The following is a 27945-nucleotide window of genomic DNA, read 5'->3' on the forward strand; positions in this document are numbered from 1 at the left end:
AAAAGAACACCTTTATGTAGCGACACTTTTGGGAGGCTCGGAATTTTCGCGTGTTAAAGAAAATCTTTCCTCTTTTGGTGCAGATGTTTGCCCGGTCGCTGGGAGAGGTTTTGATGGTCAGTAAGCGGGAACCACTTTAATCAGCCTGCGTAGGAACCGAGGGTGCATGGTTTCGGTCCACGTTAAACTGTTCTGCCGCAAAGTGCTCGACTTCGCACGCAGGTCATCGGGCTACCGAGATGGTGGAGCTATCCTCATTGTAATGGATCAAAACTGTGATTGCATGTCTTCGGATTACTCTCAGTGATAAATCCCCGACCGTCGCCAATAGCCCATTGAGTAGTTCCAGTGCGACGTAAATGAAGTACCTACCTAAAACTGAAGAACATCAGCAAATAATATTATTCAATTGAATTTGACCAGCTTCAAAATAAATCTTTTATTGCACTTGCGCAATTGAACTCAATATTTATTGTCTTTTCCATGATTTTACTGTTTTGAATCAGGCGCTCATAGTCGGTTGTCCTATTTGTTGTTGTTTTCCAATTTATTCCCATAAATACTTATGGATATTTGTGTGCTCAATACTAAAATCGACTTACCGATGAAGCACATTTTAGGAAACAAAAGAAGTCTCGATGATACATCCAGGGTTATGGCTGGATTCGAACTCGCTACCTCCACGTTCAGAGCTTTTGGATGAGCCGTTGTGACCCTCTGTCACCGAAACTTAGTTTTGATGAATCGGTTGCCTACCGTTGGTTTTTCAATCTCTGGGCTACCGTGAAAAAACGACCTCGTACGCCAATATTTCTCTAGCGTAGAGGTAATGGGTTCGAACCCCGCTCAAACTCTGAATGTATTTACCTGCTGTCTGAATTGTGCTATCTGTTCTTCTACTTGACAAAGGATTTTAAACTGTAATTTATGTTGTTGTTGTTTGTTTACGTCGCACCAGATCTGCACAATGGGCTATCGGCGATGGTCTGGGAAACAACCCTGAGGAGGATCTGAAGACATGCCATCGCAATTTGATCCATCTGTAAAGGGGATGGCCCCTCTGTTTCGGTAGCCCAACGACCTGCGCGTGAAGTCGAGCACTTTACTGTGGAACAGTTTAACGAGGCCCGATACCGCTGACCCTCGTTCCCCTTGTAAGCTGATCAAAGTGGTCTCTCACCCCCACACTGACCGCAGCCAGTGATGCTTAACTTCGGTGTTCAACTGGGAACCGTATTTAAACGATCAGTCCACCGCGGGAACTATATTTATGTAACTGAGCACACAATCCTGCATAAATATATGTGTGCCAATAAATAAATAATGTTCGAATGAAATTGAGACCGGATATTTTTTTCCTCGTGATATTCACATGTAAACAATGTTAGCGGTTGTTGATACTTATTAGTCTTATGGGGAACATCTTATGTTTATACTTCTTACAGTTTCTTCCTGTATTCAACAAATAGACTCTTCCTCAAGGATTATTTGTCAGTAAGTTTATTTTTATAACTTTGTTTCGAGATTTGCAGTTTTAATGACCAAGTGTTTTTTTTTTTTTTTTTTTTTTTTTAATGAAATTATTTATTGAGGGATTACTTTTGAAATCTCACACTTTTCTTGCAAATTGTATTATCTGTGGGCAATATTTGAAATTTTTATTTAAACTTGTTGAAGACGCTGAGTACAAAGTGTTGTTGGCAAGTTTTCCACAAAACATTTCAAGATCTTATGCTCGCTTTGTTTTGTTTTAAAATTACAATTATCATTATAGTACCTCACGCTTCTACATGTACTCAGTGCCGTAGCGAGCTTAACTCGCGCCCGGGGCACAATACCTTTTTAGCGCCCCCCCCCCTCACTCGAAAACCATCTAATATTATAAGTAAAATATACTCGCAAAGTAATAAATAAATTAAGTAAAATAAATAAAGTCATAGGCTCAAGCTAGGCATTAAATTTGAGACAAAAAATGTAGTTGAAAAAACAAGACTAGATTTTGAAATGTATATGATCATCTAGAATTAGTTCAAAAGATACCCATTATTTATTTTACATATTTATAAAGAAATATTTTAAAAACACGCAGTTTTAAAACAATAAAAAAAGTAAATATTTATTATCTTTAAGGAGATACATATATTTAATAATATGATTATAATACATTAATAAAACTAATTACTATGTATAAATTTTCCGCTTTTGATGAAGCAAATTTATCAATAATATCATCAAAGTTGATCATTTCAAATTTTTCTCTTTCCACACTTAAAAATGCTAAGTCACTTAGGCGATCTTGTCCCATCGTTGATCATAGATATGTCAAAATTAATTTTAATTTGCTGAATGACCATTCGCAGCTAGCAATTGATACTGAGATAGTCAGGAGTATTTGAAGTGCCACTCTCAGGTTTGGAAGAACATCTTCTCCATACGGGATTATAAAAGTAAGAGATTCTAATGGAGTTTTAAGTTCTATTTCTTTTCTACTGAGGAGTAACATATTGCAGTCACATACTTCGATAAAGAGTTCTATTTCATTGAAATCTGTATTATAAAATTCCCCCAAATTTTTAAAAAAAATTTTTCAAGGTCGTTATCAACATTATCCTTGTTTAATAAATTTTCAACCTCTAGTAGAAATCCAAATTTGAAATTAAGGTCACTTAATCGTGTAAATCCTGTATATATTTCTTGTTGGAGATGATCAAGAACGCTTTTCATAACGCGAGAAATTTCACTTTCTGCGGAAAGACTGACATCTCTAGCCAATTCTCCGGGCATTTTGCGGCGTCTTACACGTATTGTTGCATCAATATCACATTTTTCACAAAGAGACTTCGCTTTTACTATTGCCTCTTCACAGAGCTTGTCTCGAATTTCGGCTAGTTCAGTCGCTAATGATTCAAGATCATGGAACGCTTCTCTAAAATTCATTCTAAGATCTTGTAATCTGAGCTGCACACGATCATTCCTCCTTAAGATTTCATATCAGAAATGAACTGAAGTTATGAAACTAAAAGTTAGTATATTTCGCAACAGAATTGGAGCACCCTGCAAATATTTGGAGATAATATATGTAACCACACAGCGTAGATGCCATAAGGAAGTGCTGACAGACACAGGTCGAGTCAGCTTTGCCATTAGAAAAGACGTGTCATTTCTATTATTAATATATTATTGCAGTTTGATTAGTGTTCCTTTTTATTTACGAATTAACATTTATTATATTTCACTGGCACTAAATTTAAAATATATTTTCCAGAAATAAATTATAATAAAAATAAAAATTATTCAACAATTTTGTTTTGTTGACCATTTGGCGCCCCTTTGTGAGTAGCGCCCGGGGCATGATGCCCTTGCTCTCCCCTCCCTACGCCACTGCATGTACTACACCTTGTAGAAAGAGATTCGATAACACTTTTAAATGTATTGCACGTAGAAGTGTTATTGAATCTCTTGTTCTCATCTGCATTTGGTTTACATTTTTTTAAATTACAAATATTTTAGAGTAAGGTTTTTCTAGTTGTATTTAAATTTAAACGCAATTTAACGTATATGAAATAATTATTATAAAATGCAAATACTGTGTATATATATTTATATTTATTTAGTTTACATTTTAAAGAGAATGAGGAAAAAGCAATGGTAGTGCTAACAAAATTTTTAATTCTTACTGAAATTTCAATAAATAAATAAATTACAAAAATAAATTTTGAAATGAACAAAATATATTTATAATCAATAAAAATCCAATTTTTAAAATAACAACATGAAACTTTTTGTCAACTACCATGTCATAAAAATTAATTGCATTAAAAATTTTAACAGTTCCCGATTTGTGCGTGCCTGGGGGGGGGGGGAGAAGAAGGCAATCCCCAAGAACTGCTGCTGCGGAAAATGGAAAAAAAAAAAAAAAAAAAAAAAAACATGATTGGAATGATTTTATAATATTTAATTAAACCATTGATGTCAAATCTCATTGATAATATTTTATTCCTAGAATCAATAATAATCAATAATTAAGAAACAAAATCTCTTTTTTTTTAAGATCTTAAATGTAAATAAGAATGCAACTTTTAAATTATAATTTTTTATTATTCATTTCATATTTTCGTAAGGGCTCACTGTACTAGAATGTAATATAATTTTCTGTTTTGTTATTAATAAATATATTTAAATTGTACCCATTTAATTCTATACACATTTATTTCAATAAAAGTAATTTTAAAAATTATTAAATATCTACTTGTAAATTAAGACTTGCTCTGCAAGGAATAATTATTTTTGAGAATGTTTTCTGATCTAAATTAAGTTACTTTTTATTCAACAAATAGGTTTTCTGTCTGTGTTATTTGGGAATGTTTTTAGCCTGATGAAAAAAAAAATTATAACTGACTTTATTTACTCGTTAATTAGTTTATAATAATTAAATAATAATATAAACCTTTTTATTGTGAGGGGTAAGAAAAAGAAGTAAAAGATTAGTAATTAAGAATTTTAGTTGCAGTATTGTTAAATAATATCAAGTATTATTTATACATTTTCTCAGATCGTTAAAAGCGAAAACAGTTTTTTATAAAAATGTGATTGAAATAAAAATAAAAAAAACAATATTTAATATATATATGTTACCCTGAATGTCCGAATTCAAGAGAATGTCGACTTTCACCGGTGAATATCAGCAATCACATTGTCGCTTTGGTGAATGTCCGAAATATTTGTTAAATCCGATTTGATATTAATTTATTCATAGATATTATTATATTAATTAGATATTTTAATATCTGCCGAGGATAGATTAGGAGAAACCTCAGTGTTCGGAGTACCGGTTAAATGCATACCGGGCAGTAGGGGCACTTGACCTCAAAAAAAACATTGATGTAAGGCATACCGGACAGTGGCACTTAACTAGACCTAGTATGTATTTCGGGCATTTACCAAAGCGACTATTGTCAACATTCACCGGTGGAAGTCAACCACCAATTTCGGTCATTCGCAGTAACATATACTTTGTTAAACAAGGCACGATTTTTATTAACCATAATTAAATGCTATAATGTTTAACCTTAATTTAATGTTCTTTAAAAAAACACAGAAAATTATGAGTTGATTTTTTAGGATATCATAAAATCCGGATCTTTCACAAAAGTTCTGGAATGCCCCTGATGACAATTCTATTTACAATTCTGGTTCTGGATTCTATGTTTGCGACATTACTTTTTATTCATTTTTTACTTCAAAACTAAATTGAAAATTCTAAATTCAACATTCGAAAGGTTGGATTGCGTTCCCAGGAGTTCCAACAGAAGTGAGAAAGGGAGCAATTACACTTCCTCCCACAACCCACAAATATTCGATTTAATCCATCAGATTTTATTGCTCACATCACCTGCCCGTGAAATGTTCTGATAGGGGGGTCATTCATCACTTCTCCTCTGTTCGTGCTGTGATTTCCATTTTCGAAAAGGAATTTAACTTGGCGCCAAATCTTGCATGCTATCTTATAGTTAGGCTTATGTGAGATTCTCGCTGTACTGTTGTTTAAAATTCAACGCACGCATTTGACTCGATATCGAAACTTAATATTGCTTACTGAAGAATTTATTGCTTTACACATTAAAGGAAACTGAAACCTGATTGAAATTTAATTGTGTCACTGAAAATTTCTGAGTTTTTAAGTATCGCAGAACTAAATTATAAATATTCGATACTATGTTTAGTGTTTGACCCAGCATTGATACTTAAGATTACTTTCTGAAGAATATATTGCTTAAAGAAAACCGTTATTGAGGTTTTAAAGTTAGTTTAGTGAGTGTTCTTTATCATATGATACTCATTCGACTAATTTTAGACCGATGATTAATTAAAGATTTCTAACTAAATGTTTACGTATGACCGAATTTAATCAAAAATATTTCATCATTTTATCTTTTATAGGGCCTTTTTTTCCCTAGTAATGTTATATTTTGGTATTTGAATTACTTAAAACTGCTCTCTCTTTTATATATAATTTCTTCGCTCGAATTATTGGATATATTTTGATATGCTTTAATTATTAAAAACAGTATAAAAAAATAGTTGCTAAAAAATCTGTTAGATTATCGGAATTATATTTGTATTAAAATATAAAATCCATAAAAAAAATTTTTTTGAATTTTGTTTCCCCTCATTCATATTCATAAATTTATCAATAATTGATTTTGTAAATTGAAACTCTTTCACTGATGAATAACCATTTTTCTAAGATGCAAGTTTTTATTGTTTCGAAGTGAGCCATGTTAGGAAGAAAAAGAAATCAATGTCTCATAACCATAAATTATTAAAATAAATAATATTTTTCAGTTATTTTGATCTGGATTGACACAGAATAATGAAAGCTGTATGAAAATTACGTATAATAAAAATTCTGCTTCTAAGGGTTAAGAAACGATTCTCAAGAGATCAAGAAATTCAATCATCACTGGCAGCGGTCAGTGTGCAGGTGGATGTCCATTTTAATCAGCCTGCGGAGGGGCCGAGGATGTGCGGTCCACGTTAAACTGTTTTACCCTAAAGTGCTCGATTTCAAGAGCAAGTCGTCGGGATGCCGAACGGGGGGGGGGGGGAGCTATCCACTCTGCTGAGGATCAAAATTGTGATGGCATTTCTTTGGATCATCCTTAGAGAATTTTTCCAAACCGTCGCCAATAGCGCATTGTGCCGCTCTAGCGCGGCGTAAATAAACTATAACTGCGGGCATGTAAGCCGTGGTAGTTTAGGGGATAGAGCACTCGTCTTCCAATGAGGTAGACCGGGTTCAGATCCCAGCGATGGCTGTTCGATATGAATTACGCATTCGGCTTGCACCGACCACAGTGCTGACGTAAAAATATCCTCAGTGGTTAACGGATCATGGGGTGGTTTTCCTCTCCGTGTAACACAAATGCGGGTTAGTTTCATCGAAAAATCCTCCACGAAAGAGATGTGATCCAGGAGTTCACTCGTCTTCAGGAATAGGTTCAAAATTACAAGGCTACGGAGTTGAACATTTATAGTCGTAAACCCTAAATTGGGTCGGCTGTTCAGCGACGATTAAAAAGTAAAAAATTGCGCATTTTGAACAAAATCCCGTTAACGCGACGCTTATTTTGCCCTTACCGGCACGATAAACTCTGATAACACAAGACTGAAACAAAACAACAAAAAAAAACTTCAACTAGAATTAATGAAATACTAAGGCAAGCCATGTATGAAATTGATAATTTAAAATGTATTTCCTAAATGGCAAACATTTAAAAAGTCTTTTGTTAGGAAAAAGGATGTTTTTACTTTCTCTCTTTTATTCATTTATTTATTTATTTATTTTTGAAATTTATTTGAGTAGCAATTTTGTATTTCTTATTTTCTTATTTGTATTTCTTATTTGTATTTGCGGAATTATTGAATCAATATGATATATTTGCCCCTTTTTTTATCCGGTTACAATTAAATTGAATTAATATTTAATATGATATTACATGAGCATTTCAAATCACGAATTTCACGAAATCGAAAATCTGAATCGTACATTTAAGTAAATAATTTTTGACGTTCTCTATTTTCGCTAAATTCATACAGCATTTACATAATTCCTAATTCTTTTTTTTGCAGTTATTGCTGTTGATTTTCATATAATTTTTTCAAAAATTAGGATGTTATTATGATACGAAAAATTCAAATCGCGCGTCCGAGTATTCACTATTTAACGCGATAATTCTATCCTTTCCTTTTTTTTCTATAACGAATTGTATCACGACGAATTGCTGCTGCAACAAATTGTGTCCATGACGAATTTTCGTCATAACGAATTGTGTCAACGACGAATAGTTTTCAAAAGGGATTGTGCCCACGACGAAATGTTTCAGCGACGAAGTGTCGCTCCGACATAATATATCCGATGAATTTCCAAACGGGATTGTGCCCACGACGAAATGTTTCAGTGACGAAGTGTCGCTCCGACATAATATATCCGATGAATTGCCCCACAACGATTTGACGCGATGAGAATTTCAACTCGATGAGATTTGATTAAATGAACCAACGCATAACTTACAAGCGATATCGGCTCCCCAATGTTTTTTTTCTTGACCCCACACTATCTTTTACTGTTAGTATCATGCATGTAAACAAAGCATGTCATTGATATCTATATTTACTGCATTTCTGAAATTATCAGAAGATGGCAGCACAAGTCATAGGTGAAAAATATCGTCCCATCTACGTACATTTATAAATTGTTCGCGTCGCGCAGTGGACTGATCGCTAAGACACGGTTCCCAGCAGATCACCGAAGTCAAGCATCACTGGCTGCGGTCAGTGTGAGGGTGGGTGACCACTTGGATCAGTCTGCGTAGGGACCGTGGGTGTGCTTCATTGGTCCTCGTTAAACTGTTCTACCGTAAAGTGCTCGACTTCGCGTGCAGGTCATCGGGCTACCGTAGCGGGGGTGCCATCCCCTCTGCAGAGGATCAAAATTGTGATAGCATGTCTTCGGATCATCCTCAGGGTTGTTTCCCAGACCGTCGCCAATAGCCCATTGTGCAGCTCTAGTGCGACGTAAATGAACAACAACATTAATTGTTCGCCGTCCAGGTGGCCGAGCGGTTGCAGTGCCTGACTGCGAAGTCAATGGCTGCGGGTTCGAATCCCGCTTAGGGCATGGATGTTTCTCTTTGTGTGTTGTTCTCCATTGTGTGAGAAAAGGCCGAGATAGCCTGGTTGGTAGGGCACTCGGCCCAAGTTCAAGAATTCGTGATCCCCGCCGGTCGAAGACTCCCCGTGTAATAAATGGTGACTGATGCACGTTAAATCTGTCGAGTCGCAAAGTCCTCCATGTTCCCATAACAAATCAATACCTGTGAGGGTACTTATCCAGGAGTTTCCTTGTCTTTTGTATTGGTTCAAAAATTACAAGACTACGGAGTTGAGCATTTGTAGTCGTAAACCCGAAATTGTGTCAGCTGTTCAACGACGGATATTAAATGTAAAATATTGTGTGATGAGTGAATGTGACCCACCCTATCAACGGGTACCTGTGGCAGTGTGGCGTGGGCTCCCCTCCGTGACTTAGGTTCACTGGTACCTACTGGGTAACGTTAAAGGAGTAATACTTCCGGCATCTTCCTAGGTGAAGATCGAATGTTCAGTGAATGTCCGTTAGAAGAAAAAAAAACATTTAAAAGCTAATAAAGTTTGGTAAGTATATTTACCACGGCCGTATAAAAGGGTTAAAATTAAATTTGCCTGCCTTCGAGGAACGTGTTCAATAAATTGCCTGTAATACAAACTATTGAAATGTATCAAAATGCGAAATAAACAAAGTTGTTCAATCTTTATCCATTTCCAGAGCACCCCTTTTTACTCTGGAGCGGCTTTTTTTCCGAGAGCAACAAAATCCTCCAGACCAAAAATCAGAGTGCCCACCTGTTTCGCGAGTAATTGCCGCCGAAGTGTTGACTCTTCTTTAGTGTTCCATTCCCCGAGACTTTCGATTTATTTGGGCGGGGGTGGGCTAGCGAGAGCTGAAGAAGACCCTTAAAAAGTCACGAGGGTGGGCGGATCGATTGAAGGAGGAAGGGGGAAAAGAGCGGTCCCGCCGTCCTTCCCCCGATGCAGGCGTCCCGTCAGGAAACCCAACGCAACAATTTGATTATTATAACAGAAGGTGACATAATTATTGAAACTATGGTTATTTCTTCGTCAATTATTTAGGAGGATCTTTTGTTTGTTATCCGAAATAATCTGTCCCCAGTTCTATAAGGGAGTAGTTTGGGGGGGGGGGGCATTTTAAGAGTCACCTCTTGACCTTTTGGAATTGATTGCGGCGAGACGAAAAAATATTTTTTTTTTAGGGTTGGGCTGGGAAATACAATTAGAGGTTTATTTAAATAAATAACTTTCATTTGCTATTGTTTGTCACGCGTCTTTAGCTTAATGACTTTAGAGGTACCTCAGTTTTCATGACAAATTCTGTTTATTGGTATTAAAGAAAAATGAGTTCAGGTAACCTATAATAAACCATGTAAAACCTCGCTACAACAATATTTTGGGGACACAATAAGTATGCTGTTGTAGAGATATATATTGTTATATCGAGGTCCTACATACTTTGGGGACACAATAAGATTTTTTTAAAAAAATTGTAATGTTATATATATATTAACTATGATTGTATTTATACATTATGCAATAAATTAATTTGCAGAGTGTTAATTATGGTTAAATATAAAATAAAAAAATTCAAAATAAAAAGTAATATTTTTAAAAACCACGTTTTAGTAGTGGAGAATAATAATTAAGAAAAAAATTGAAAAACGAAAAACGTGGGGCGCATGAGATACATAACAGTAATGTTATATTAGTGTGTGTAGGTGTGCTCTTGAGAATATGTGTATGTATATCAGTAATTGTAATTGTATCTGAATGTGGATCTGGAATATGCTTTTGTATATGCATATGTATGTGGATGAGTAGGAAATGTGTATATGTATGTGTATATGTACTGTTATGTATTTCATGCGCCCCACGTTTTTCGTTTTTCAATTTTTTTCTTAATTATTATTCTCCACTACTAAAACGTGGTTTTTGAAAATATTACTTTTTATTTTGAATTTTTTTATTTTAAACTATGATTTTTTAAATTTTTAATTTTTATTTTATATTTTTAAAAAATTATTATTTTTTAATTATTATTCTTCACCACAAAAAACGTGGTTTTTAAAAATATATATTTTTATTTAGATTATTTTTCTTAGTCAAGAGTAGTCAAGACTACTACAAGACCACTACTAAAGTAATAGAACTTTTATTTTAAATTAGGGATACAAAAATCTTTATAGAAAAACAATACCTTTACGACTTTCAATAGTTTTATGCTGATGACAACCAAAACAATCTGGAAATGCATGAGGAAAAACTGGATCCTACCACGTGATTTTTCAGCCAATAAAAATATTCCGACAACAAAAATCTTTTCACCTGACACGTAATAATTTGAAATAATGGAATCGACAACAAAAGACAATCTCGAAAATAATTTTTTTTAAAATTTTAATTTTATTTTACTTTGCATGTCTTTTTTCTCTTCATTTTCATGCATTGTCATCCAATTCTGAACTGTGTGCTAAATTTGAAGTTTGTAGCTAGTCGGGAAGTTAGTTTAAAATCGATTACAAAATTCCACCCGGACAGACATACACGAAGGCAAGTTTATATAAACGTGGTAAAAAAAACAATTGAAATAAGTTCAGAAAATAAGATCGTAAAACATACCTGAAAACCATTTTTATTGAAAATAATCTGATATTTTTGTTTGTTCATTTTTTTTTACTGTCCTAAGCACGATAATGATTTTTGTTTATGAATGGTGGTCCACCCACCCTCTGCAGAAAAAATTATCTTTCAGGTGTTAATGTGATGCTTGTGGTCATTTGTGACTCATGATCAGCTTTTAACATTAAAGAAATGAAATTTAATAGGAATGTTACATCTGTGACTTCTTAACCATTTGAGGCACACGAACATAAATTTTCATATTTTTTTAAAATTGGGAAACTAATTATGATGCATAGGGTCTAAGAATGGGAAAATTACATTAATTACATCAAATTGCGAACAAAGTTTTAAACTTCCCCATTGCTTAATCTCTCTATATATTTCTCTTATGTGGCACCATAAACTCAGTTATTTCTCTATCTAATGGCAACACTATAGTTATAATTCACTTTGGTTGTCCTAAGTAATAATTTGAGGAGAGTTGAATAGTAAGTTATACGTCAGGTGGAATAATTTTGTATTTTTATTGAAATGCTAGGGGCTAAGACCCCTGTTCGCTGATTCTCACAAACCCCGAAGATTGTTTCGCAATAATTGCTGTTTCTTGGCATGAAAAAGTTTTATTAATTCAACTAAAAATATGCGTACTTATATGTACTTACCTAAGGTAAATTATTCTTTTTCTATCTAATTGAAAAACACAAACGCTCAAGTACTCTATATTAAATGAATAGGCAACTATTTCAAATAAACTATAACAGTAACTAGTTTCAACTATAGAAATGACCAGTTCGATTATTTTTTCCGAAGGTGATAATATATTGATGTTAACTGGCCTTTCGGAGGGAAGTTATTGATTTGTGGGGTAACTGTTTGTTTCATTATGGGGAAAGGGATGTCTGGACTTCTAAGAATGTCAACTCTCGACACTCATTCTCTTTCTTAGACTAACTTATAGGGATGAAATAAATTCCAGACTCATCTTTATTCCACGGAAGGAAATTTCGAAATAAAAACAGTTTTCTAAATTATTAATAATCAGTTAGGAGGATTTAAGATTTATTTAGAAATTAGCAAACTATGTGTTTTACATTTAAAATATTCCATCTGAATACCACTTGATTAGAATATTTTATTCTTTAAGCGTCGTTGAACAGCCGACCCAACTTCGGGCTTACCATTACTAATGTTCATCTCTCCAGCCTTGTAATTTTGAAAACAATCCAAAAGGCAAGAAAACTCCTGGATGAAGTATTGGGAGACATTTGCCTTCCTGGAGGACTTTTTGATAGAACTAACTCTCATTTGCGTTACATGGAGAGGAAAACCACGGAAATCTACCACGGTCAGCTTGACCTCAAGGGGATTCTAACCCATGATCCGTCTGCCACTGAGGATATTCTACGTCGGCACTGAGGTCGGTGCCAGCTGGACCCTGAATTCGTTTCGACCAGTCATTGCTTGAATTTGAACCAGGTTCACGCCATTGGAAGGAGAACGCTCTATCCCCTGAGCCACCACGGCTCTGATTAGAATATTATATTTTATTTTATAACCGTCGTTAAACAGCCGAACTAATTTTGGGTTTACAACTACTAATGTTCATCTCCGTAGCTTTGTAATTTTAAATCCAATCCAGAAAGCAAGGGAACTCCTGGATCAAGTATTGGGTGAAATTTGCCTTCGTGGAACACTTTTGGATAACTCGCACAAAATGGAACTAAACCGCATTTGCGTTACATGGAAAAGAAAACTACGAAACCCTCCCACTGTTAGCCTAACGGCAAGGGGACTGTAACCCATGCTCCGTCTACCACTGAGGATATTTTACTTCGGCACTGTCGCCGGTGCGAGCCGGGTGAGGAATTCGTATCTAACCGCCATTGTTGGAATTCGAACCCGATTCACCTCATTGGAAAGCGAACGCTCTATCCCCTGAGCCTTCATGGCTCTGATAAGAATATTAGTCGATATCAGTAATATCAACAAAAGAATATCAACATTAGAATATCATATTTTATTTATTACTGGACTCCGCATTCCGTTCACTTCGCTCACAAGCCCCCACCATTGGTTGATAATAATTTTATTTTTTAACGATTGCTTAGTGGTCATTTTATAATACAGATTGTTACATCAAAGCTAAAAATAAATGAATTTTAAAAAAAGCTGACATTTTTTATTGTATTATCACTTTATTGTAGTATCACCAATTTAAACCTAATCATTTTGCTCGATTACCATTGCACTAATATCTACAAATGATTTTCTATTTCATTTTCCATGTTATAAAAACTCGTTAGTCATTTTTCATAAAAGTATTGCTTTAGTAATAGTGCGAAAAAAAAGGATTATGTTTTACAATTTTGTATTCAATACTTTTATTACCAACTCGGCGCAGTTTCATTTAAAGCTTCGTAGAAAGTAAATATAACTCATAAATCATTTTATAATTATTTAATGAGTTAATAGTTGAATAAAATTTCTAATAGGGTTATTATAAATTATTGAGGTTAGGGATACGTGATGCGAGTGACGTGGTGTGGATATCTCGATCCTCATTGGTTGTTGAAAGGTGGCATTTGTTTACGCTAGCAACTGTTCTTTCCATTCTATTTCGAGTAAGGCATAAAATATCAATTCTCTTAAGTGACACATTCTAAATTCTTTCACAAAGATTCTTTCTCAAAGATTCCAATTCTTTCACTATATATTTCTTACTTAACACAACGACAGGCACGAAACCACGTGGGACATAAACAAACTAATTATGCATCGAAGTTGCCAGGTACGCAAAACAAAAATATGTCACGATAAAATACACAAACAATAATAAATCTAAGTTTAGTAAAAGAAATAAACGAGATGGAATTATATTTCAACACATCGGATTCGCGATACAGCTTTGTATTCAATTAATTTATTGTTAATTAACATTCTAAACTTATGTAGAGAAACTTAGATCAACTTAAATACTCCATTTTGCTGAAGAAGATTAGCCGGCGCTCATGACATATGTCTCTTATGTTAGTAAGGGAGGTAGTCTTCTTGAAGTGCAAATACCCAATTATTTTACTATAAAGGATCACTGCTTTTAGTTTTAAGCTTTTAATTTGGAATAATAATTAAAATTAAAAACGTAGTTATTGTAAAAGTTCATTCTAATTAAAGGTGATAAAATTACAGGTGAATACCGTTGAGAACGAGAGAAAAAACGGGTAAGAAATATTAAAACTTTTGTTAATTGTATAATTATTGCAACCTGAACTTTCTATATTATTACACCATGTAATTTTCGAACCCATAAGAAAACATCGAAAAAAATTAACAATTTTCCTTTTGTGTGTCATTTTATAAAAGTCAGTTTTACGACACAAAGTTCTTGGAGAAACTTTTTTTCAATTTTTGAGAATTTCAACGGTTGATTCATTCGATTTTCACGTCATTGTTCTTTAATCAATAATAATTAATCAATCAATATTTTAAATATTTTTATCAACTACAATAATAAAAATTAGTAGTAGGGGAGAGTGGGGTCAATTGTAACAGGGTACGATTGTAACAGAGCAAAAATTTCGAGTGTCGGGTTCTAGATTTGATTCCTAGGTGGCGCACAAGGTGTATTTAATAAATCTACATGTACACCCCTGCTGGCAACCATTTTTATGTACTTTTGAAAGAGTTACATCACAAAAGATATTTTCACGCTACGTAAGTACTTTTTTTTGGTATTAGAATATTATATTGTAACAAAGTAATTTTATTTAAACAAATAAAAATTATTAACCGAATATGTAAGTGAACACCTTAATTAACATTTCAATAAAAAAAATTAGTTTTGTTAATTAACTAGCATTGTTTTTAACAAATGAAGCTGAAATGGCGTCATGGGGACGTTTGTAACAATAAGTAAAGGGGCGATTGTAACAGCTGAAAATAAATAATCTTATGTTTAGAAACCATTACTTAACTCTTTAAGAACCACCAATAGTTTCCTATATCATTCATATTATGTTGCATGTGCATTATTTTATTTGTTCTCTTTCGCAGCATAAATTAAAAATTTTAACCCCTTAAAGTTAAAAGTTTAACCCTTTAGGTCTCTGCTCATAATTATTTTTACTATTTTTCCTCCTAAAATATCACTACTATTTTGATCAATAAAAAAATATATCACAACTATGATAATATGTATAATTAACTATGTTTTAGTTGAATTTATGAACTGTTACAATTGACCCCGTAAGTGGGGACAATTGTAACAACTGCACGACTGTCAAAAATTGTTAATAACTAATATAATAACATTTAAAATAAGGTATATATTTATTTTCTAGTAGAGGATAGTCTACTTTATTCGTCTGACAATTAATACTAATAATATATTGGATTTTTTGTTAGTTAAAAATAGTTAAGTAAAAAATGTTACAATTGACCCCACTCTCCCCTACTAATTTCTCTGCAAAAAAGTATTTTGCTCTGGATCCGAAAGTTATCCCATTTTTATTATCATGATATATTGTCAAGAAATCTCAATATTTCACGATGTATCATGATATTTCCTATTTAAACTCATGGTGCGTAGCGCTTTTAAAAAGTGCTTAAAGGTGCTTGTTTTCGATTTTCGTTTTTTAAAAGCCCTTAAAGGTGCTTTTTTCATTGGGTGTTTTTAAATAGTGCTTAATTTTCCCTTTTCGAAAATGAGATTTTTTTTCCTTTACCATGTCAATTTTCGCCACGTATTATGCAAATGTGTGCTTTTCACATTGTTCTATTCAACGTTTTCACAATTCATTCAACCACAATCTATTTCAGTGTACCGTCAGTCTGCTGCGTATGAAAGCGCCCATCATTTTACTGGTTTGATGAAATACTTGCGAATCCGTATGTGCGTCTACTGTGCTGGGTTCGGTGAGATTCTTGCACTCTCCTGTGCAACTCTGCTGCAAGATATTCTCAATTTCAAGCTTCATTTTCCACCCTCTGAAATCGAACCGAAAAATCTCTCGATCATTTTTTAAAGGCTAATATAATCAAGAAAAGAGATCTTTGTCAGAAACTAGTTATTTTATCATGATCATGTAAAGTTTTGTTAATTTATATAGTACTTAAAAATATTTTTGAATGCTTAAAAAGTACTCAAAAGTACTTATAAGTACCTTTTTAGCCTTTAAAAGGTGCTTATTTTTTGTTGAAAAATTTGGCTACGCACCCTGAAACTATTTTACATTATTTTGCATTTATTTTTTGGATCGGTCGATATGTTCGTTACCTAAATAATATATACATATGCATATCATTACCAGCATATCATTACCAGCAAAATTTACGTTTAAAACGATTAAAGAAAAATTAGTATTTTTGTAGGAATTCAAACGAGAAATTCAGGGAGCATTACATTCGTATATTCTTCCATCTTACACGGAAAATCTTTCCCCCCATCTTACAAAAGTGATGCCCCTTACACTTTTTTGTTTTAATTCTGACAAAAATAATATTATTTCCTTTTAAAAAATATACAAAACTATTATTTCCTTCTCTTATATCGATTTAAAAAACGCTATTTTACTAGTTTTTAAATTCGTGTCATAAAATAACTTTAAATAATAATAATAACTCTCACTATAAATAATAATTATAGTTTGAATTTCGATTGTATTGAGGGGAATATTTGTGTTATATTAGAGAGTAAAAAAATTATGTATCCAAATTGTGAATGTAAAACGATATATATTTATTCGTTATATATCGTTATATATATTTTAACATAGATTATAGAAATATAGATATACTTCAAGTTTATGACAAAAAGTATGCATAGTATATATTGTCTTTTATACAAAACTTGGATATCATACATCCAAGTTTTCATAAAAAGTATAGATATTCCTCAAGCTTTATACAAAACAGTATATCTGTATTATATATCGTCTTTTATAAAAATAAAAATAAGGCTTAGATATATATATATATATATATATATATATATATTTTATTTATTTTATTATATTTTATTTCTATATTTAAAGTGGTAGTAAAATGTATGCTTTCGATATATTCCTTGCATTCATAAACTTAATTTATAATCTTTTTGATCCACCACTATTTTTAAAAAAAATAAGTTTATATATTAATATGTAATACTGTTTCGTAATCGGCATAAGTTTGTTCTAAATGCAGCATATGTTTCAGCCTAAAATTGTAATTTAAATTCCATTTTACTACCACTTGAGAGAATCATCCTTGAAAGGATTAAAAGTTTACGGGTGTATATATATATATATATATATACATATATATATATATATATATATATATATATATATATATATATATATATATATATATATATATATATATATATATATATATATATATATATATATATATATATATAAATCTATCGTCTTTCATAATAAAAAACATTGATATTGTCTATCCAAGTTAAGTATGAAAAAGGATTTATATTATCTACCCGAAATTTAAATGAACGAAAATATTATCTATCGAGATCCATTAAACATAAAGAAAGCGCTTTCTCCGAAATCTGCTACTGACAATAGTAGTTCACTTTATCTTGACTAAAATCAATCTTTCTGCCGTATCTTTGTTTAGACAATTCCAATCAAGCGCCCTTACAACAAAACACTTTCCATGAATGAAACACATTGTCAAGATAGGAAAGAAAAAAACCCTTTCGAATACCAGAGGAATTTCTCTTCTCGGATGACGTTGATTTCATCGAGAGGTTTTTTTTTCTTTTATTTTTCGAGAATAACTTTTCTATCAGGAAGCATATTTTAAGCTTCATTGTAGGATAATAAGTCAGTCACTGGATATTAAACACCGTCTGCAAGAAATATCGAGTAAGAGAATATTAAATTTGTACTTTTCAAATGAATCTCTTTTGATTTTGTCTTGGTGTGTTATAAGATGTTGAAATCTTGCAGTTTGTATAGTATTAAACATTTATTTTAATCTAAATTATTGCACAAATATAGTTATATTTGTTACTGTGAGTGACCGAAATTGGTGGTTGACAATCACATAGTCGCTTTGGTAATGTAATATGTATTAGGTCTAGTTAAGTGCCACTGCCCGGTATGCCCTACATTAATGTTTTTTTAAGGTTCAGTGCCATTGACCTGTATACATATGCCCGATATGCCCTACATCAGTGCTTTTTTAAGGTCAAGTGCCACTGCCCGGGATGCATTAAACCGATTCACCGAACACTGATGTTTCTTATAATCTATCCTCAGCGGATATTAAAATATCACATAAATATAATAATATCAACGAATAAAATAAGATCAAGTCGGATATAGCAATTGTTTCAGACATTCACCAAAGCGATTACGTGATTGTTGACATTCAACGGTGAAAATCGACATTCTCTTGATTTCGGTCATTCACGGTAGCATATTCATGAATATTCTTGATTAAGTCATAAATGTTGTTAAATTGAGTCAGATATCGTCAGGTTGAGTCATTAAAATTGTGAGGGTGAGGCACAGATACTGTTTGATTGAGTCGTAACGCCAGATTTAGGCAAAAATATTCCTAGATATATTGTCAGATAGTCTTTGTAATTGTTAGGTTGAGTCAGAATAATTGTTAGGTGGAGTCATTATAATTGTCAGACTGAGTCATAAATACAGTTAGGTTGAATGATAAATAGAAAATTAGCATTTCGGTGAAAAATAGAAAATTAGCATTTCGTTATGGGAGTAAAATGCAGTGAAAATAGTATTAAAAATTCAAAAGTTATATAAGTATCAAAAGTATGGTATACACCCGTTTTTCAAACGCATTTTCATTTAACTAGATATAACTCTATAAAAATTCGTCTTACTTTCTTTTCTTTTAAATGTTAATTTTAGACTCCTTAATGTGTATATTTGCTCATTAAAATTTTCTTTTTTCAACCTCCCCAGGACTATTAAATAGTAAAAAGACAACTTTCCTAAATATCGAAAACTTCTAGTATATACGTCCTAAATATTACGTATAAGTATGAATATGGATGTATCGTAATTCAAGACTGCCGTATTAAGATCACGTCAGTGTGATCTTAATACGGCACTCTCTTGGGCAGCTAGAGTTAAAAAGGGGCATTAAAAGGAGAAAAGCGTGATAACATATATACGTGATCACGATACTTATGGGGTTCAAATAATGATGCTAAAAATATTATTTAAGGTCGGTGACTACTATGGAGTTCAAAAGGTAACCTTGCAAACATATCTGGAATCTGATTGATTTCTTTGCTTTAAAAAATATTAGTGGGCATCCTTTTGAAAAACTTGTAGTCATTTTTAATCATAAATTTTAATACTTCTTTTTCTACTAATTGCAATTGAAAATGGCAATTAGTAGATAATGCAGCATTACCACTTAATTTTACCTACTATTAACTTACTTTCCTTTTCATTACATTTTCGTTTTTAATTCGTTTTTCTTATTTCGTATGTTTGGGGCGTTGCTCATTGAGCCCATTTTTATGGATTTAGTCCTGAAAAAATCTGTGCGGAACAAGCTTATTTTGCAAAGCTAGTTTTTTTTAAATAAATGTTAGTTTTATAAAATCATTAAAATTATATAATTGAATATCAACCTTATTAATTATAAACTTTAAACTATCCAGTGTAATATTATTACCTTGCGCACATCCATTTTCGGGTCAATCCAAGGTAACTAACAAATAAAACGCGCTTCAGTACTGCAGCAAGAACGTACCATAAAAAATCACTCTATTTGCACTTCTGTTTTCATATTTCATACTCTGGCACACACATCTACAAACACATTTTAAATCATTCGTAAAAGATTCCAGTCGTGTCATTTGAATTCTCTCCTCTCTTAATAAATTTCGTTTTGTGTTTTGTTCTGTATTTTCTTTGCATTTTATTTTCTGTTTTTTGCTTGATATGGTTTGTATCGTATATATTTTTCACTTAATGAGTTCTATTTTAGTTTCAATTGTTTGTGTACCCCTCATACTATTGTATGGATATATTCTTCTTTGCCTATATTGATACAATATTATAAAGCACTCCTTTTTCGCGGGTGTAATTGTGTGAGCTAATGAAGATATTATATATTTTCTTTTTTTTTCCGGCTTTTTAATAAGTTTTTTCAAATAAATTTAAAAAAATTAAATATTTTTAAAAATATTTTCTTTTTTTCAGTAATCTTTATTATTATATATATATATATTCATTCCTGACATCATTACTGCTTATGTAAAAGTTATATGCTGAATTCAAATATGATTCCCGTTTACCTTCACCACCCCCCCACCGTTTTTTGAAAATCCCCTAACTTTTCTATAATTCTAATTTGAGCCGCGATGGCTCAGGGGATATAGCATTCGCTTTTCAATGCGGCGAACCGGGTTCGAATCCCAGTCGATACGAATTCCGCATCCGGCTTGCACCGACCACAGTGCTGACGTGAAATATCCTCAGTGGTACACGGATCATGCTTTAGAGTCCCCTTGCCGTCAGGTTAACCGTGGGAAGTTCTCGTGGTCTTCCTCTCCATGTAACGCAAATGCGGGTTGGTTCCATAAAAAGTCCTCCACGAAGGCAAATTTCTCCCAATACTCGATCCAGGAATTCTAATTTGATTTGAAGGATGTAAAAGGTATTATTTTTTAAAATTAAATTTCTTCTGAGGGGTTCTAAAACAAGAATGGTTGTCGCAATATTTTTTAGTTATTTGTCGCATTTAAGAAAGTCATTTAAAACACGACACGGAATTTCTTCTCGCCATTGGCGAACATCGAGAGTATTTACGACTTAACTGCAAAAATGCAAAATTTGCTGTTAACTTTGCGTAAAGGGAATCAACCTAGTTAATTTGAAGTTTATCTAGGTAAAGTGCAAGCTAACGGCTTTCGAATTTTAACGGTAATAAAGGTGATGATAATAATGATGATAACAATTTTGTTCTAATCTTAATTTTAAAGAGTGTCTCATATTAAGAGCCTTTCATTAGCAAAAAAAGAAAGAAAAAAGAAAAAGAAAAAAAGAGGAATTGTGTTTTATATAGGTGAGTGCTAATGGGCCAAGCAAAAGACATCATGTGACCTTTTTTGAATTTGTATTTGGTTTAAAGTTTTTGTATAACGGGATTTTCGGTGTGAACTTTTTCCCCTCAATAAACGAATATCTAAACTATCTCTTCTTAGAATCACTTTTACGTTCGCCTTATCGCCTTTCTTCCAACTTTTCTGGTCGATAATACGAACGTATCATTCGGATCAATATTTCGATATCCACACCACTGGAAACATTTTGGAGGGGAGGTTTGGTCTTTCTGATTGTTAGACAGAGGTTGAATCACCAATAATCACAAAATTGATAGGAGTGTGCAGTTGTTACCGTGAGTGAACGAAATCAAGAAAATGTCGACTTTCGCCGGTGAATGTCAACAATCAAGTAGTCGCTTTGGTGAATGTCCGAAATAATTGTTGAATCCGATTTGATATTAATTTATTCGTTGATATTATTATATTCATTCGATATTTTAATATATGCTGGGAATAGATTAGGAGAAACATCAGTGTTCGGTTAAATGCATACCGGGGAGTGGAACTTAACTTGACTTAGTATATATTTTGGACATTTACCAAAGCGACAATGTGATTGTCAACATTCGCCTGTGGAAGTCAACAGCCACCGATTTCGGTCATTCACAGTAAAGCAGTTATCGGTTGAATGGTTGTTTTAAATTAAACTGTTGAAAAAATAGCAGCATTGAAATGACTGACTATTTATTCAATTCCTACTATTAGTTCACTACTCTCCCTATATATCTTGTTCAAATTTTCAATCACTAATAAAATATTTTTTATGCAGCCACTCAAGTTCAAATACATTTTTTTAAACTTGTTGTAGATGACACTTGATGTTAATACAGTTTTTTTTTTCAAATATTAATTCATTCATTAAATTTAATTCATTTATTTCAGTTTTATGCGGGAGAAAAAATTATAACTATTTAATAAAAAGTAACTAAAATAAAAAGTTTCGCTGTTGACATAAGTAGGAATCGACTTTAAATTTATTTTATTTTACTTGCTTACTTGGTAAATATCATATTTTGAAGTTTGATTTCACAATGCTACTGACAACAAAATTTTAAAAACTGGGTCTCTTTTTTTTTGTTTGCGCCAACTCCTAAGATAATAAATGATTTAACGATCGGGTGTTTTTTTCTGTTAGCGGGCAGAAGCGGAATGTCGCCAAAAAATAAATGTCAATTTCCACCAAATTTTTTTAAAATTTTATTTAATTTTTAAACACTTAACAAAATAAACGTTTTCCAAATAAAATAAAAAATTTATAAGAAAAAAATATAGATGTATTTCCTTACTCTTGTCTAACCGAAATGTACCCATTTTAATTCACAGTAACATTTAATTGTCTGTTTAGTTAAACATTTATGTAAATTTCATAATGATGTGAGAGTTACATGGAGTTTCGAATTAATGTTATAATACCGTTTATCACAGATAAAATCCAGAATTCAGGAATTAGCATGAATATGGTAGGTAGCATCAGACATAATACTGTTGCGTTTATCACAGGTTTAAGATATCATCACAGATGTAGCGTTTGTCACAGATACAACAATACAGCTAGGCCGTAGAATTATACCATACTCTCTAGATACTTGCTATAGGTATATACATTCAGTTACAAAGTGTACGCATTGAAAATATCAGCCTTAAAACTGACCTTAAGAGCGTCCCCTAACAGCAAAATAACTTGGGCCCTCACTATTCCAATATTCACGAATCGTGGCTCCATAAGGATTCAAAGGGCCGTTATTTTCCGATATTGGCCCTAGGATTGTCCCAATATTTTACAGCCTTTTTATAACCAATATCAGCCTTGTATAGATTTGTCAGATTCACCCGATATTTTAAATTCATTATTCAGCGAATATAGGCCCTATATTGGCCCCATAAAGGCCAAATTTTAACCTATATAGGACCAATATTGAAAATTCTTGACATCCCAATATGGGTCCCTCGGTGCATGTTCATATAGGACCCTTATTGAGCCAATTTTGAGCCCAACTGGAACCAATGTAAAATTGTTGCTAGGGTCTTTTCAATTTTAATGACTGGCAAAATGCATATGGAAGAATATTTGGAAACGTGGTTCTAGCATTTTGCTCCAATGATTAAACTAACTAATCGTGGGTGAAACCTCTCTTGTCATGGAAGTTCGGAGATATGGTTACCTGCTAAGACGGTGTCCACGTTATCTGACCGGGGTAAAAACTCCGTGGAATACCTAGTATGGCCAGATCCCTGAAAAATGGGACAAAGCGCTTGGAAATGATTATGTGTCATAGCCATTGAATTTTAAAAAAAAATTTTTTTTAATGAATCTTGTATTATCTATTCTCTCAATTTTTAATGTCTTGATAGTATTGTTTTTCCTTTATTGATCCATAGATTTTTCGTATAAATTGTGCTTTCAAAACGCAGATTTTGAATTTTTTTTTAAAAAGTAAGGTTTGGGAGGCATTTATTTTATTCCTCAATGGGGGTAGAAGTAGGAGGGGAACCTGCCTCGAATTCAAAAAGTTTTTGTTTCGAACAGTTCCGATGAATAAAAATATTTGTCACTCCTTTCCGTTCTTTTATACCTCAGGAGGAACGAACTTTTCGTTCCGAACTTTTTTATGTTCCATACAAGCATTCATCTCAAAGTCTCAAGATCAAGGAACGTTTCGAAATTTCGAGAGTTAGGAATTAATCTTTTGCAGTGATCTGCTTAGGCTTCAAAGGAAAAAAAAGAGCTTAACTTTCTGGTCGTACTGAAAAATTTAAACTACTGTTCGTTCAATTCTCTCTTTTTATTTATTTTTTTTTTTTTATTAAATCAAATCAAAAATTCTTCCAAAATCTACTACTTACTATTTTTTGGAAACAAAGGAAATACAAGTTTAAAAGTAGTCAGATTGGAAAAGCACTTGTGTTGGAAATTTAGAATAAAGAAAATACGAAACAACGTGAAGTTCCCTTTATTTCAATGAGCAAATATATGTATATATTCATAAATTAACTAGAGAAGTAATTTTATTGATTCATAAATTAAACGATAGACACAGGAGTAAGAAATTAAGAGAATTTGCAGACTTGATTGATTACCTCTAGAAATACTGGACCGATTTTAATGAAACTTGATATTTACATACATTGATACAACACAAAGCAAATAACCATTCAAGAATTGTAACACACATGCATGATCGTGCGTAACACTCATTAGAGTCGGAAGGTATGCAACAGCGGTTGCAGAATAAACAAAGAAAAATGGGTAAATAGGGGGTATGGTCCCCTCTTACAGATAAGCAGGCCTTGCAGCGTGATTTCATACTTGAAATAAGGCAGTTTATCATTTCCTGTGGCAATGGGTCTGGATTGTCTTGCGGCAATTTCATACCTTCCGACTCTAATGAGTGTTACGCACGATCATGCATGTGTGTTACAATTGTTGAATGGTTATTTGCTTTGTGTTGTATCGATGTATGTACATATATCAAGTTTCATTAAAATCGGTCCAGTATTTCTAGAGGTAATCAATCAAGTCTGCAAATTCTCTTAATCTCTTACACCGGTGTATGTCATGAATGGTGCAGCATGTTGATTCATAAATATATTTATTGATTCATAAATTTAACAATATAGATCATGAATGGAGCAGCATGCTGATTCATAAATATTTTTATTGATTCATAAAGTAAACGAGAGTTATGAATGGGACAACATATGCGACAGGGGTTTGTCGTTGCATACACACTCTTTTGCCCAAATTTTCAGTGATTGTTTTGTGTAAGTGTGAAATATGGTTGCTACAGCACTTATTTTTATCCTTTAAGGTGTAGCTCATTGAGGGTATGTTGGTATAGGCCTTAAACTAATTCTAAAAGGTTATGATTCCAAAAAGTTATGATCACCAAGACGAAGAAATAACAAACCAGGAAGTGACATAACAATGCATAAAATTTTGTTTGTTAATAGAAAAGCGTTTCTCTTTCGAGTAACGTTTCTTTAGAAGTAACCCTGCCCCTGCACTGGCTGTTCTCACGTTGCCTTTTTTTGTTGACAATATTTAGAACACAAAAAGAGAAAAATTAAAATTTTATCTGATCCTTAGAACATTTTTTTAAACCTTTTCTTCGAAATTTGGGGGCAAACTACTACTTCATTTCGATTTTTCTACCAAAACAGCTAAAAATTAGGAATAATTTTTGTGGCAGCAATATCCTGGTTTTCCTACGAAACATTTGAAAAGTAAATATTTAAATACTCCGATAAATAGTTATACTATTTATTGGAGTGCTTAATATTTATTTTTCCAGTAAATATTTAATATTCCAATAAAAATCACTCTATCAAATAAAATAAAAGTTGAACACATTCCATTAAATAAAAGTTGAATATATTCCATTAAATTAAAAACAAGATAAATGCATTTCATTTAATTAAATACAAGTTGAATGCATTCCATTAAATTAAATACAAGATAAATGCATTTCATTTAATTAAATGCAAAGTGTCCCGTAATGACAACCCTTAAGTTATACCTTTCTGAACATGCTGAAATCCGTATAATTTTCACAATACATCCTATATCCGTATTTTGCGGATACTCCATAAATGTATCCAATTGGATACATTATGGACCTATCGGATTATCAAATACGACGGGTTTTTGATGGAAAGATGTTTTCGTAAATAGCTTTTTGTTGTTACTGTATCTTGCTGTTACTGTACTATATACTGTATCTTGCTCTTATCTGAAACTGATATTTTCCTAAATTCAGTACACTATCACTTGAAACTTCGCCATAGCTCTTCAATTAGTAATTCGAATATTCTCCTATGATGGCTCTATTAGAAAATAACTTCCTTTTTCTTTACAACTCTTACTATCTTAATTTTTAATTAATTTTTATGCAACTGTTTTATTACTTTATTTTCGCATTGATAATTAAATTGCGTTCTCATTTTTATTGTTCTTGCTCAGATTAAAATCTTGTTATTTTATATTGCTTTGTTTGCTGTTTATTTATTGAATTGTTTTCTGGTTTTAATAATAATCTGGTAGATTCTGTTTTATTGTTAAATTCTTTATTATTGTTATTTTCGTTTTTATTATTAAAATGTTTCCGTATTTGTTAAAGTGCTCCCTTTGTTACTTAATACAATTTTCTCTGTTTATTGTCTATTATACAATTGTTTTCTTATTGCCATTATTATACAGGGTGTCCCAAAAGGTCGTTTACAAACTTAACATGCTGGTCTGTCATATCATGCTGAACAAGATTTACATAGGAACTTGTGTCCGAAAATTAAAACTGCGACCGCTAGAGGGCGATAATTGCACGAAAACGGGAGAGTGGGAAAAACAATCATTTCAGGCGTGGACGTTGAAGGAGAAGGATGAATGAGTTTAGTAACGCAGAAATGGCCGACATGCATTACGTATACGGCGCCGCTGATGGAAATGGACGAGCCGCGGCACGGACGTACCTAGAGCGCTTCCCAAACAGACGTCAGTTAAGTCATGTTTTGTTTGGACGATTGCACCGCAGATTATGTGAATCAGGTGCTTTCGTAGCACGTAGCCACATCGATCGAGAACGTGCTGCACGCACACCTGTCGTAGAGGAAACCGTGATACAGGAATATGCCATCAACCCGCAAAGAAGTCTCCGAGAAGGTGAACGTGTCTTGGGTGTAGCTCGTTCCACCATAATGCGCATACTGCACGATGACATGCAACACCCTTACCACTTCCAAAAAGTACAGGCATTGTGCGCTGACGATTATCCCAAACGCATTGCATTCTCACGCTGGTATTTGCAACAGCGGGTCGCACAGCCAGATTTTCCATCATGGATTTTGTTTTCTGATGAATCCTGCTTTACACGGGATGGTGTCGTGAACCTGCACAACATGCACGTATGGGCGCATGAAAACCCAAGATGTACACGTGCCCATGCACATCAACAACGTTTCAGCGTAAACGTTTGGGCTGGTATTATCGGTGACATGCTGATTGGCCCTTACCTTCTACCTGAACGCCTCGACGGAAATACCTATCGCATTTTTTTAGAAAGAGTTTTGCCGGATCTGAAGAGTGACGTTCCAGCCGCTACACGCCGAAACATCTGGTTTCAGCATGGTGGAGCGCCTGCCCACTTTAGCTACGCTGTTCGAGAATACCTCGATAGGATTTATCCTAATCGCTGGATCGGTAGAGGTGGACCGGTCCCATGGCCACCGCGATCCTCCGACCTGACTCCCCTGGATTTCTACCTGTAGGGACACATGAAGTCCATAGTGTACGAAACACCTGTAACATCGGACATGGATCTTATCGCCAGGATCGCGGGAGCGGCAGCACGTGTCCGTGACACTCCTGGCCAATTTGAACGGGTTCGTGAATCCATGCGCCGACGCTGTGAAACGTGCATTGTGGCGAATGGAAGGAATTTTGAGCATTTGCTGTGATGTAATGATATTTTATAATAAAAATCATATTAACACCGCTATCGATATCATTTTTTTCTCCTCATCCAAACCTGCACTTATCGCCCTCTAGCGGTTACAGTTTT

The 27945-nt window shown here is 33.2% G+C and overlaps 1 protein-coding gene across 5 annotated transcripts in view; it reads left to right on the top strand.

The window, feature by feature from the left end:
- Positions 1 to 27945, top strand: part of Oamb (Octopamine receptor in mushroom bodies) — a 208733-nt gene that overhangs the window by 53384 nt on the left and 127404 nt on the right. Inside the window, exon 1 of one of the 5 annotated variants that reach the window (XM_087168451.1) lies at positions 1247 to 1490. The exons of 3 other annotated variants lie outside the window; for them this stretch is intronic. The gene's annotated coding sequence lies outside the window, so the exon portion shown is untranslated. Of the gene's footprint in view, positions 1 to 1246; positions 1495 to 27945 lie in introns of those variants that run through there. One more of the 5 variants, XM_071183017.2, reaches the window with a different exon arrangement.

Source organism: Parasteatoda tepidariorum, chromosome 7, assembly GCF_982258835.1.
Source record: "Parasteatoda tepidariorum strain Cologne lab strain chromosome 7, Ptep-v5.0, whole genome shotgun sequence".
NCBI classification, from domain to species: Eukaryota; Metazoa; Arthropoda; class Arachnida; order Araneae; family Theridiidae; genus Parasteatoda; species Parasteatoda tepidariorum.